This window comes from Borostomias antarcticus (assembly GCF_949987555.1).
Source record: "Borostomias antarcticus genome assembly, chromosome: 16".
Classification (NCBI taxonomy): Eukaryota; Metazoa; Chordata; class Actinopteri; order Stomiiformes; family Stomiidae; genus Borostomias; species Borostomias antarcticus.
The window spans coordinates 17,827,648-17,842,469 of NC_140249.1; positions in this window are offsets into that span (position 1 = coordinate 17,827,648).

Consider the following 14,822-nt stretch of genomic DNA (forward strand, 5'->3'; position numbering starts at 1 on the left):
TCAGTGACATTAAAGTCGTAAGTTTTGATTTAAAAAATAAATACATTGTTTTAGCCTGACGAGTTCTTGTTACAATTATACGGGAAACTGAATACTCATAAGGTAACGTTATCTAGAGGTTAGCCAGCCCGTGAGAGCAGTTAACGTTACATTTATGAAGACTCAGGTCTGTTTTTCTTTATACAAGCCCGTCCCTGTGTAGCCTGTTTTCTTACAGTGATTAGCTAACATATACTTGCTAACTGGAATCTCATAATTTTCCTCTCACTATATTGGCCGGAGGGTGTTTTAAATAAAGTAGTGTATGTTGAAGTACATGGGATTTATTTTTTCTAACTATGGTATTGTAGTAGGGAGCACTGCTCCCAGGTAATTGCAGCACAGATAGCCACTCCCCCAGGAAGTTCATATATGGGCTGAGTGCAGCATTGGTAGAAACCCCGCCCCCTGTACCAATTTCCCTTGGCCCAATTGGAGGAGCCCACAGGTGCCTATAAATAGAGGGTAATGGGTAGCCTTGTGTAGCCTCCACCTGGTTAGGACCTCTCCCCAGCACCAGTGTTCGCTGCGTTGATGGTAGGTAGGTAGATGGAGGTATAGCTTACAGGACATTTTAATGTTTTCTGAGTTTGTTTTCTTTGCTAATGTTTGCCCACTGTGCTCTCTCTGTACTGTAGCTCCTCTCTGACCCCCCTCATGGGATTTCCGGTATGACTGATTGCCGCCACTCCACTGTGGGTAATTACATCTGGTCAAATTGAGAGTAATGTTGGTGTGGCAGCTGAGGTGGTTCTAACTTTGTATGTTTTTATGTCTTTCACCAGTGTGTCTGCCAGTGTCAGCTTTTGGTGCCCTGGCTTTGCTGGTACTGTTTGGTAGCCATCCAACACTACTGCTAAGTGGTCTCAGGCTGGCTGCTGTTTTGCCTACACTGGTTCTGGTTTTATTAAATTAGTTATCCATTGTTATTAAATTAGTTATCCATTGTTTGTAAACTAACTGGCATTTATTTCTTAGAGGGCCTCCCCTTTGAACCCCCCCAGGCCACAGTAGAGTGGAGCGTCACCAGTCGGTGGGCTAGTCAGTTTTCCCCTCCCACACTGCACTGCATGTTTACACCCCATTTTGCTGTGGTTGAAGTAAGGTTGCCGTGGCTTGCTGTTCCTACACTAGTGTGTGTGTGAAGTATTGCACCCCCTGAGCTCAGCCCTCTTAGTCTACCCCCGACATTGGTGGCTCACCCTCTACTAGGCTCGCCAACCCCCCCTAGCCCTCAGGTGTTCAGGCCTATTAGTAGTTTTATTTTAATATTAATAAAGTTGTTCCCTTTTTATTTATAACTTGTAATAAATACGTATGTTACCCTGATTTAGGAGTTAGTTCTTCTTTTCCAAATTTCCAGCTGGTAAATAAACTTGTGCTCTTTGTTGGAAACACGTCTCTGGCTGTCCATGGTTGAACTTGTGTCACTGTAGTCCCGAGGACCTCACCTCGTGTGTAAAAAAGGTGGCGTTGTTGAGCTTATCACCTGGTTACAGTATCAAATTGGGTATCCAGGATTGTGTTGTTTCTCAATTAGTATTGCCTACTAAATGTCTGGTATTTTGTGACTCCCCTAATGGACAGATATATCGATTTATGAGTTGAATGTCAGTCTAAAAATCCAATGAAAATCTATTTTTTTATCAAATCATTTTTATATATGAAACAGCAGCAGTCGAGAGAGAGAGAGAGAGAGAGTGTGGCAGCAGCAACCAAGAGAGAGGGAGAGTGTGGAGGGACGCAGCAGCAAAAGTCGAGAGAGTGCAGCAGCAGCAGGCAGGATGTGATAAACTAAGAACATTGTATTAGTATTATTCAATTTCATAAATATATGCATATTTAAGAGGTTTAACCTCTCGTCCCCAGCAAAAATTGTGTATGCAGGCTACACTGTTATATGGTCCCTACCAATGTTGAAACCAAACCTACGCCCTTGCAACTGTGGCACGGCAAGTGCATTTTTAATTGGGATAAATCTTGAAGCTAAATCTTATCTACAGTCATCAAATTCGGTTTCTGGCATGAAAGAAAAAATGTTTGTTTTTGTTTCTGGCGTAGGTACACCGGAGATGATGATCTGGAGAGTGAATAGTCAATCTATTTATCTGCCCCTGTTGCGAGTAATGTTTTCTGTAGCCTACGTACAGCCTCACAGATTGCTGATAGATAGATAGATAGATAGATAGATAGATAGATAGATAAATGGTAAATGGAGTGCACTGATATAGCGCTTTTATTCAAAGCAATTTTATCCAAAGCGCCTCTCATTCATCCATTCAATCACTTTGTCATAATATTGCGTCTTGAAATTTGCCCGTATCCATCGCAGTTCATAAAGAAACATTCATCCAAGCTGTCACGACTTGCACATGTGACATAATTTCATGGATGTATTAATAGAACATAATTCTAAAATAAATTTAAATAACAAAGTTAATTAGTTAACATAAAGTTAAATAACATATAACAAGTCATAATTTCTAATATATAACAAGCATTATTTCTACTGCGCACAGGATTGTGGGTCAGAATAGCCAGAAAAGCTGTTTTTAACAGCTTAGCTTTGTGGCTCATAGTAGCGTCTTGTTTGACCCCCTTGTTTGTGCAGATGGTTTGACCCGGAGCGGTGCAGCTGCTCCTTTATTGTCTGCAGCTGCAAGGAAGTAGTGAGGCGAGGGTATGTATACGATGTATAGCTGATAGTTTGTTAGCGGTAACCTAATAGGAAGGTGAGTTGCTCTACGGTTCCAGGATAAGGTTTTTTATTAATGACTAACAACGTGTCTGGCCTGACCTAGGTCACCTTAACTTGCACCACCTAGGCTAGGTGGTGCAAGTTAAGAGGGCTAGCCCATGCCACTGCTCTGAACTCAGGTAAAGTATTTTGTTGTCTGTAGACCACAGTAGGACATCTGCTGTAGTGTGATGTTTGTGCTCGATCCAGTCTTTTACGTTTTTGTCCCCCACTCAGTAAAATTGAGGGGGAAACAATTAGATTGACCCCTATGTGCATGTGTGTCCGTCCGTCCATCCATCACATTGGTTGGTTGAAGTTAGCTCGCGATAGACGGTGCCAGATGGTTCATCCAATCACTTGCCAAATATTTTTGAAGGTGCCTGTCCTTTTCCAAATGGTTTCCAATGAAGCTTTGCCCAGTTGTGTGGAACAAACCATCTGACATGGCATGTTAAATGTAACCCTCTCTACATCTGCAATTGGAATTTGGGTGTGTGCTTAGTATCTAATCAGTTTGTGTGGTTTGGTAGGTCATTCAGTAGGTCGATATGAATCCAATGGTGCCGCTAGATCAACGATTGCAACCTACAAAATCAACCTACTCCCGTGTCAATTGCAATCCTATAACGAGACAAATTCGACTCCAAACTGTTCAAAATGAGGCTAGCAACGAGAGGATGACCAATGGGCATGTACAACCTATACTGAATGGAAGTCAGTGGAGCAGTTATTTTCCGTGCCTGTAACGAGACGGAATCAACGGAATAGTTATAGTCATTATATTTCACAGCATAGATCAGATGACTCTTATTTAGGTAGTTGGATCATGTTGGATAGATCGGTATGACTAGGTCATGTATGTGTCCAACCGTGACTAGACTAGTCATGCCGTTATGTGGGGAGTCTGTGGGATTTGGTCGTAGAATCCAGACCTGTGCTCTCCACTATATCTGAGATCACTGATTGGCTATGCACTTAAAGGCTTGTGCTTCAGGTTCAATGAGGATCTCTGAATAGTACAGGCGTTCTGACACAGCTCTCCATAGTGGACGAGATATCCACGATCATTAGCTGAGAATTGGCTTTTTACATTTCATTCAACAACTGTACATGTACATGCTGATCACATGAATCATCATCATTGTGCACTTGTTCTCTGTGTCAGACACTACATCAATCAATCAATCAATCAATCAATCAAAGCTTTATTTGTATAGCGCATTTCATACCCAGAGGCAACACAATGCGCTTTACAGAGAACAAGGGAGGTGGGCATACGACCCACTCTCTACATATTCCAGAGGGAAGCAAAAAAACTGTAATCACCCGGGGGCCAGATAAGTGAGCTGTAAAAATTCTTCCCTGACCCCTCTCAACAAGACAATCGAGCAAGCTCCAGGAGTATGTTTGTCTACCGGCTAAGAACATTTATAAAGCAATGAATAACATTAAATTACATTTAAATAAATTACATTCACATTACAAATAACATTAAATTACATAAGAGAGGCTAAAAACATCATAGGAGAGACATGGCAAACAACTGGTGTATGTCTGTGTGTGCGTGAATGTGCCTGGGCCCAGATAGAGGCAGGGGTTGGGGTAGGGAGGGGGTAGGAAAAAGATACGAACCCGGGTTAGGGTGAGGGGAAGGGGATCTGCATGTACTGTAGATCAAACGTTTTAAATTATAAATGAAAATAAACCTTGTTATTGGACCTTAATTCCATTCTCTAGCCTCTGTTCTTTTGCAGCAACTTAACTTAATGTTCCCTCATTAACGACCCTGGGTGCCTAGTTTAGTCCCGAGAACCTCACCACGTGTGACAAAAAGGTGGTGTAGTTCTACAGTGTGTTCAATATTTGAACAGCTACACATTCTATGATTTTACTGCAGCTTTGCGCCTAAACCAGGAGCCCGTTGGCCAGCGTTGGTCTACTTTAGTGGTGGCTGTTCAGTTACTTTAGTCTTCTCAATCTGGCATGGATGTCAACTATTATACTGTAGGCATTTTATTATTTATAAAATTATCATTTTTATGACTTCACTGCATATGTCATCCAGTATAGGGTGCAATATTGTTTGAACACAGTACAAGCAGCAAGATATCACTTCAGAACTGGTTTGGATCTGGGAGAAATGTTTAACAGCCTCTGTGAGAGATGGCAGAAGACCTTTGGATGGGTGGAGCACAAAGGAATAAACAAGCCCTTTTAAGGGCTCTACTGTATATTACTGTGCCCAGCCCCACTGTGTTAAACATACACCTCTCGTCACCAAGGGCCTCAGTGTATGATGGTTTTCATCCAAGGGTTTTTATTCAGAGATTTATTTGACCTCTTTGGTTTGTTGATAACACACTTTGCTGCTTTATGTTAATGAACAGTATTTGAAGTGTCATGGATTGCAATGAAAATCAGTAAAATTGCTTAACAAATCAAATACTCTTTATTCACAACAAAAACATGTAACACAATCAACTCACACCTGAGCAAAAATGCTAAGAGCAAGAATGAATTAAATATCTGCCATGTAATCCATGTAAAATGTACAGAGAATAGGAGACGTACAGTATATGACAGAGTTGACATATATGATTAAGGATCAACATCACAAATTGCTTAGAGTTCTGTAAAAAATGTTTTTCATAAAACGTGACTCCTCCAAAACATTAACTTGCCATTGCTTAAAGGCAGTACTTCAACTGCTTTAGACTATCTACTGCATGCTATCATTAGGTTGTCAACCTGTCAATCCATCGGGCACTCAAGCTGTTTCCACCATTTTGAGACTTGTAATCATCCAGCTATAAATCATCTGCCCACTGGTACATATTGGGACACATATATTGCATCAAAAGTAGGTTCATCTTTTCTGCCTCCCTTCCCAGCCCACTGTGGACAAGCAGAGGGATAAAAGATTACGGTCTGTAGAAAACACAGACAGGTTATTTCTGAAAAGGTAAGTGATTTGTTTAAAGGACAATGCTTGTTTTTGACAACCTGGACCTTATTTACGACCTATTATAAGACGTTTGACTCACCGAGATCATTTTGGTGTAGTTCGGAGGCATGTAGAAGAAATTTTAAATCCAGCACGAGCCAGTATATCCATGTAATGGCGGTGGTCGGGGCACTTAGAATGCAGTTTCTAAAAATCTATTTTCTGCCGCGAAACGGTTGTTTTCATCAAACTGTCTTGATGAATCGCTAGTTGTGCTTACATAGAACATAGGCCTGTTGTGGTTTTTCACATGCCATGATCTTTAGAAACGTCTTTCGAAACGAAATAGCTTCCTCACTTGCTCCAGCACGCATAAGCACGGCGCGCAATCGTTGCTCCAGCACGCTGTGCGCATGCGTGCTGGAGCAAGTGAGGAAGCTATTTCGTGTCTAAAGACGTTTCTAAAGATCATATTACAGAGGCATGTGAAAAACCACAACAGGCCTATATGCTCTATGTAAGCACAACTAGCAATTCATCAAGACAGATTGATGAAAACAACCGTTTCGCGGCAGAAAATAGATTTTTAGAAACTGCATTCTAAGTGCCCCGACCACCGCCATTACATGGATATACTGGCTCGCGCTGGATTTTAAATTTGTTCTTCATGCCTCCGAACTACACCAAAGTGATCTCGGTGAGTCAAACGTCTTATAATATGTCGTAAATAAGGTCCAGGTTGTCAAAAACGAGCATTGTCCTTTAACATGCTTTTAAAGGTGATTAATGAGTTACTAGTGCATCACAATGGTAACATAAACCAGCTTTAAGATATTACCTCTTCTTAACATTCTGCATGCGGTGGAGGAAGGCACAAGTTGAGATGTGCTTAGCTTTGGACCTCAGGTACTCTGCATATCTGTTGGAGAACTCAATATCACCCAGCTGTCTGGTGTGTGGACCGGATCTCCTGAATTGACAGGAATAAGAAACAGATTGTTGAAGTGGTACTTAGCCCAAGGCTTTACAGTACTTATCATGCACAGAGAGAGGGAGGTAGATGGACAGAGAGAGGGAGGTAGATGGACAGAGAGAGGGAGGTAGATGGACAGAGAGAGGGAGGTAGATGGAAAGAGAGAGGGAGGTAGATGGACAGAGAGAGGGAGGTAGACGGACTAAAGAAAGACGTGTGGAACGTTGATTTATAACCTACCTTAGTGTGGCCTCTACAAGGCCATCCACATAGTTCCTTGCAAACAGGGACTGCGTGTTTAAGTGGCTAATCTCACTCCTGATTATCCCCTCCAGATCACCATGGGTCCTGCAGTTATGCGAGAAGTAATACCGTAAGCTGTTTAATATATTAACCAGTTACATCTATCAACACATGCTTTACGTGCAATCATAGGGTTTGATTTATCTATGTGTTTTGATTTGCATTTAGCAGAAAGGTAATTGCTATTGCATGGAAAGCTGGAACATGAGTACAAAGTGAAAGGGCCCTGAACTGACCCTTGTGGTACACCCAAGGACAGAATGGGCAAAAACAGACACCCACAAAGTAATACAAATTCCTTGGCAGCGGGAGTGGTTATTAAATGCCAAAGGCAGGAGAAACTCATTTCAATAATCACACAGAAGCAAACAGGACAAAACACAGATGCCCTATATAAAATGTGTAGAGTAGGCGACCCTACCGCTCCCACAGTGGAAGAGATGCTGTGTGGTGGAAGACGAGTGTGGAGAGCAGCACCAGCTGCCCCACGCTACTGAGAAAGGTCATGATGTTACACTGCCTGGTGAGAGAGAACAGTTTGCAACAGCCAAGAACTACCAGAGTGCTGGACAGTCCTAGACAACACATTCAAGATCTGTTTATTAGCCATGTATGTGGTTCACATATACTCGGAATCTAGGCATCTTTACTAGTATGCTTTACTAGGCATCTTTATTGAGCACACAGAGCCCGGAACCCTAGTCTAGGCTGTTCTAATTTGAGAGCAAAACATCAGTAAAACTGACAACCCCAGATATAATTGGTTTCAACCACCTGGACTATAGAGCATTAAGTACTTCTTAATGTCTAAGATGCCTAGCAGGCTGTAGTTGGAGTGTTGAAATGGTGCCATGCCAAGTGTAAGAGTGAATTATAATAATGCTCACCTTAGTCTTGAACAGTGTGGACAGTGACCTCAGAGCGAATGCAGGTCCCCTTCTCTCCTCTGTCGCCTTATGTACACCTGGCAGTTATTGACCCCCTCAGGGAATCAACATGTTGTGATGTCAATGGCCCCCTTCAGATTCTGACCTTTTCTTCGGCCGACACATTTTTTATTGGTGTGCTTATTTGCACAGGTCATTACATCTATTTGTCATTGGTTTTCCAATCATGGTGTGATGGTCCTATTTGTGTACTTGGTTTGATAAAGCTCAATGATATTACCGGTCTTCACTTCCTTAATTGGCTTTGACTGCCTCTATTGCAGCTTTTTGGCAATTAAATTAAAATTAAAATACCAGAATGACATTTACCTATGCTACTGGAGATGAACATTACACTCTGGTAGGTACAGTATCTCCCTGCTGTGCGATTAGATCATGTGCAGTCCTCCATATGTGGGTCTGATGATCTAATAGACTTGATGTATTGATGGATGTCTTTCTCTCTCTTTTTGACTTTGTCTCTTTACGCTTGGCTTCGTCTCGTCCTCTCTCTGTACTCTTGTGTGTGTGTGTGTGTGGGGGAGGGGGGGGGGGTTGTGCGTGCAGATGCCTGTGAGTGTTTTTCACAAGTTAAAACAGGTAAACGGGTAAAACAGATGCTAGTTATAACACACACCATTGCTCTCTGTATGAGATGGTTGGCTGGCCCTCTCTTTCCATGAGACGAGAGAAACATTGGTTTTTATTCATTTTTAAGGCTCTTATTGGTAAACAACCACCTTACATTACTTTTATGTTGGATTGGAAATCTGGGCCATATCAAACTCACTCAGGGGCGGCTGTAGCTCAGTTGGTAGAGTGGGTCGTTCAGTGATCGAAGGGTCAGTGGTTCGAATCCCAGCTCCGACTGTCCACATGTCGAAGTGTCCTTGAGCAAGACACTTAACCCCAAATTGCTCCCAATGAGCAGGTTAGCACCTTGCATGGCAGCTGCCGCCATTGGTGTGTGAATGTGTGTGTGAATGGGTGAATGAGAGGCCATTGTAAAGCGCTTTGAGTGCCGCTAAGGTGGAAAAGCGCTATATAAGTGCCGTCCATTTACCATTCCTTCTCAAGTTTCCCCGAGCCGGTTCTAGCCTTGGATTGACTGCTTTTAGTGTGAGTGCTCCAATCTCATGGAATACCATGAAGAGCTCTTTAAAAATGTCTACCCTTCCTACTTTTAGCCATTTTAAATCCATGATCTCTGAATTTTGCACATCTTTTTGTAATTGTTTTTAGCTGATATTAGTCTGTTCTTATTATCTTTTTTATTATATTTTTATCTTATCTTTATTATCTTTTTTATTTATATGTCTATTTTAACTCTATTTTATGTCTTGCTTTTAATGTTTTTTTGTCTCATTATTTATAATATATATTATATTTTGACTATTATTTCTTGTTTTATCTCACCTTTACTCGTCGTCACCGTAAATGAGGGCAACCTCAGTGTCCTTGGAGTTCAAATAAAGGTTATTGATTGATAAAACAACCTTATTTCAAAGGTGAACTCTCAAGGGAAACGCTGTTGGGTCTGTTCCCTTGAGAGTCTTGTCCTCAGAGATACGTGAAGTGAAATGTGAGCTGTTACATCTCGTCTGGAAAACAAGTACACATGTAAACATGTTGTCCCCCACCCATTATGCACGTTCCCTTGTGGTAACAAGCGCCCTGCGTCTCACTGACTCTGGAACCTCCACTCTCCCCTCTACCCCCCCATTTAATGTCTCCATCTAGTAGGCAAACAAGTCCATGAACCTGTATGGTCTTCAGTCCAATATACTGTAATAATTAATGTTGAAATACAGACGTGTCTAGGGCTACTAAACACCTCACGCTCTGCTCTCTGTGGATGTAGAAAGTACATGGTTACCTGAGCAAACCTGTCTGAAACTATACTGAGACACCAAGCATAGTTTTTGATATAACTAGAGGGGCTTGCACTCAGAGAGTGCAGACCTCCGCCCCTGCCCCCCTCCCTCTCAACTGCTCTCCCCCTTCAACGTCACCCCCCACTCTACCTTTCATCCCACCTCCCACCACCACCTCTCATGTGCTGTGCTCTCCTACTGGCTTTTCGAATTGGTTACTGTAGCACCACCTGTAGTTTCCTCTTTCTGCTTGACATCTTTCCTCTCCAATTTCCAAAACGTTGCTAGTTTTGTGAAGACTTTTCATTAACAGCCAAGCAGAGCAGTAGTGGAGGGAGGAGTGGGCTGGTTCAGAGTCTGCAGACAGTAGTTTACAAGATGTACATTTGAGATGAGAGTTATACAGCCAATGACATGTTGAACCTATAGCCTATAGTCTATAAGTTTTCTATGAAATCGATCATTTTAATGTGCACTTTATTTCCATCCACCTGAAAGTGTCTGCAGTTTACTTTGAATGCTTGAAGTTTACATTATTGTTTAAATGCAAGTTGAGACACTAGTCTATATAACAGGTGTCACTGTGTTGCTTGGCAGTATTGCCTTTACGCTCACTTGCCCATGCTGGGTTCGATCTTGGCTGTACAGAAATCATCACACTTCACACTAACAGATAGCATACATAAAGCATTAAACATGTTAATTTAGCAGACTCTATTGAGGTAGCCTACAGAATGCATCGCTTCAGCTATCCACACAAATGAGAAATCTAACGTTATGGTGCATTCCATTTGTTTTAGGAGGTGCGAGTGGGAACTGGCAATGATCACTCCCGAGGTGAGCGTTCCAGTTGCAACAGCTGATCTCGTTATCAACAGCTAACTAGTAGCTCTAGCAAACAAGTTGATAACAACGCACTAAGTGGTATTGTGCGCACAAAAAAACATAATCAGCAATAGCTTTAGCAGCTTCTTTGAAGCGCTACTAAACACCTCAAGCTCTACTCTCTGTGGATGTAGAAAGTACATGGTTTCCTGAGTAAACTTGTCTGAGACTATATTGAGACACCAAGCATAGTTTTTGATGTAAAAATCTAAATGTACTTGTCAATGGGAAAATGCATTGGAAAGGCGCCCCTTTTGTGGTGTTCTGGTACTACGGGAGGACAGACTGAGTCACTCACTCACTGACGGACGGACGACATGACACCTTCGGCCAACCTAAAGTCCCCCCTATTCGGCTGTCGCCGGGTGGGGGACAATAAGCCCTCAAAGAATGGACTGCTTAGACTGCAAGACAACACTGTAGCTTGACAGGTCTGAGATGGATTGTTTGGTAACCCATGCACATCTACAGTACATTATATTGCTGAATTCATCGCGTACACACAGCTCACTCTGAAGTGAAACCAGGAAGGTCCCAGACCTGGCCACATACACACACACTCACACACACACACACACACACACGCACCACACACACACACACACACACACACACAGAGGATCCTCTATTTATTTATTTATGTATTGAGGAAAAAGGGAAGAGAAGGTCAAGTTTTTTGTGTGATAATTCAAAGCTCTAGAGTGTCTATAACTACAGTCTCCTACTTCGTTTCCCTTACTGACACTGTGGGGTGAATTCAGAAAGGGATTGCAGAGGTTTTTCTGCCGCTATACCTGTGCCAATAACCCCAAAATAAACCTTGCTATTCACAAAGCTCGCAAACTCGCAAAGGGTGAAATACCGTGTTAACTGCGTTGCCATCATCATAGCGTTTCTGTGTGCTTGTGCAGTTTATGCCCAAATGTATTTACCTTGACATAAACAGACATCAATATAAACACTGAGGTTTGTCATAAGCAGACATGCAGGCAAACATTTCTAATAAAAAAAATAAAAATGACATTTTTTACTTAATCTATTTGTAAAGTAGAACTTTAATGGATTCTACAGCCCTCTTGGTGTGCAGAATGATAGGAATTAGCTGTGCATGTGATGGAAAAATGCACGGCACATGCAATGGATGAATCACAATACAGGGTGGAAATTCTACTGAATTTGCAGTATATCAGGTTGTTTTAACCAAGATCACGTGCAAGATCTAGAATTGCATTTTATGTTTTTCCCCTACTAGGCTACATTTAAGTTCCCTATTATAGGTGTCTGCGGTGGTGTAGTAGTCTAATGCATTGTGTTCAGGTGCAGCTGCCCACTGGGGACCGGCGGTCCACATCCAAATATGGCTGGATCCCAGAGAGAATGGCCTATTGGGCCACCGCTCCCCGAGGGTGGTTGGTTTAATCTTGGCTTAAGAGTTTGTCGCACAATAGCAACCTTGTCTGGTGTTGGAATTACAGTTGTGAGCTGAGAGTCAAGGAGCTGCCTCTCCCTTTTGCACTGCCGACTGGGTTGTGTGACAAATCCTCAACAGGTAATTGGACACTAGGTCAGGGTCAATTAGCTACCAAATTGGATGAAAACGGGATAAAATCCTAAAATAAATTCATAAAATAATAATAAAAAATAAAATAAAATAAAAAGCAGTGATAGCCTCAGCCCATTCTCGCAAATCTGTGTATAAATAACATGCTTTTACACTGCCAAATCACAATTCTGCGTGTAATACATACGCCGAAATACGAGTTTGTGGTTGGTTCACCTTGGAACACATGATACAAGAGGTGTATAAATTTGCGAGCGCTTTTGGGGGTGGTTTGGGTGGATCAAACAACTTTGGTGAGACAACACTGACAGAAAAACTAGCAAACAACACAATTTCACTAGCAACTGGCAAACAACACTACTAGCTAGCGAAGCTAGCGAACTAGCTCACATTCTTGCTGCTACCGCTACTGTTCTTATAGCTACTATTCACATGAGCAAGCTGGCATCCTAGCATGAGCTAGCATTATAATACGAGCTAGCTAGCTAAGGCTAGCTAGGGCAATTGCTCAATGCTCACTGCCCGAGCGCCTCCACACGGTTTCGGCGTATGTATTACACGCAGAATTGCGATTTGCCGTATGATATGCATGGTGTAAAAGCGTGTTATTTATACACAGATGGGTGAGTTCGAGTGATAGATAGCCTACAAAAAAGGTCAACATTTCCAAAATTCCCGAGCTTAAAGGAATAGTAAAGGGAAAATGCATGTTAAGCCCTGTTTTAAGGTTACTTATGATCATATACAATGGTTCAGATCAAAACGTTGACAAAACTTGGTCATACAATGGATGTGGGTGGGCACCTTGAAAAATCATTAAAAAAAAACATGTTAAACTCTCAATTTCAAAGACAAGAAACTCACCGAGGTGTTAGTTGGCGTTCAGACATATAATTCACCATAAAGTAAGATTCTAGTTCATCTGGAAAGGCTTTTTAAAAATATTTAGCATAGAACTATTTAGTCGCAGCACATACGTGTGTAAACTTCCGCTTGAACTGATTCCATCTCGCGCAATGACGAAGTAGTTCTGCTTCCTGCCCTCTGCGGATTGATCTACACATCTACAACGGTCGCTTCAATACAAGTCAATGGATTTCATAAAATGATCAATAAAACCCTACAGGATTCATACTTTGCGGCGAATTTGATGTCAGAACACCAACGGACACAAATTACCCCCTTGGTGAGCTTCTTGTCTTTGAAATCGTGTTTCTTTGAAAAACATGTTTTTGAAAGATTTTTCACGGTGACCACCCACATCCATTGTATGACCTAAACGGTGGTAGTGCAATTATCAGACTTTCTTAAAAGTGTTACTTTTGTCAACGTTTTGATCTGAACCATTGTATATGATCATAAGTAACCTTAAAACTGGGATAAGATGCATTTTCCCTTTACTACTCCTTTAACTTCCCATGGTAAATCTCTGGAAAGTTTCCCTTTGCAACCCTAAATATTAACAGTCCCTGATTACTGGGTAAGAAAGTTGTTTTGAGAAAATATTTGTGCTGTATTCATTGCAAATGTGTGGGGTAAAAGTATGTGCTTTGGTATTATACGTGACGACGGGTACAACTCCAGCCATGGCTGATGACTCCCGTACGCAATCCTACCAATGTTGGAGAGGCGGCGTACAATCGGGCTCACATCAGAACGCGCGGTGTGATCGAGCGCACATTTGGCGTCTTAAAAATCTGGTTTAGATGCCTGGATGGTAGTGGTGGGGCAATGCTATATAGTCCCCTCAAAGTATGCTAGATCATTGAACTGTAGTGTGCTGCATCCTGCACAACATTGCCATGAGAGCCGGTCTGCACATGGATGTGGGTCTGCATCCTGATGAGCACGGAAATGAAGACTCCGACGATGACCAGGAGCCTACTGCCCACCCGATCATGTGCGAGCAGACATGTCAGGCAACACATAGTCGCACATAGCTCTTAACAGGCGGTGGCGGAATTGCAAAGTTCCCAGGGCACATTAAAGACAGTATATAGTGCCAGGAGCAGACTGAAGGCGGCATCCGTTTCGCCAGCCAGGACTGTGGGCTGTGCAGAACCATCTGGTCTATTTCATGGAGCTTTCAACCAAACATTAACTTTCCTGGAAGACGATTCGACAAAGAGCATTATGAGAGATCATTTCAGCGAGTATGGTTTGAAAAATGGCAATTGAATTGAAACCTTTATTTATACTCGGGTGAGCTCTGAGGTGAGGCCACCTCATTTGCAGAGCTGCTGAGTGTACAACAAAATAGAACAACAAAACAATGTACACTGAAACCAGGCCAGGTCCAGCCTGGCTTATGTGCGTTGGCTGGCTTGTTTCTGTGCGGGACTGGTAGGACGGTAATGTCTGATAAATAAAGATGGGTCTTGTCACCTGTACACATAATTTCCAATGCTTCCAATGCTAATTCAGCACAATGAGAGCGGGATAGCCAATTAGCTCATGAGCTCACAACAACTAGCAGCAGCTTCCATAAGTGGTCAGTGGCTAAAGCAGTTACACAACTGCTCGACCATAACTGGAGCAGCCAGTTTGATAAAGTAAGCCTCCAGGTCATCTTCACAA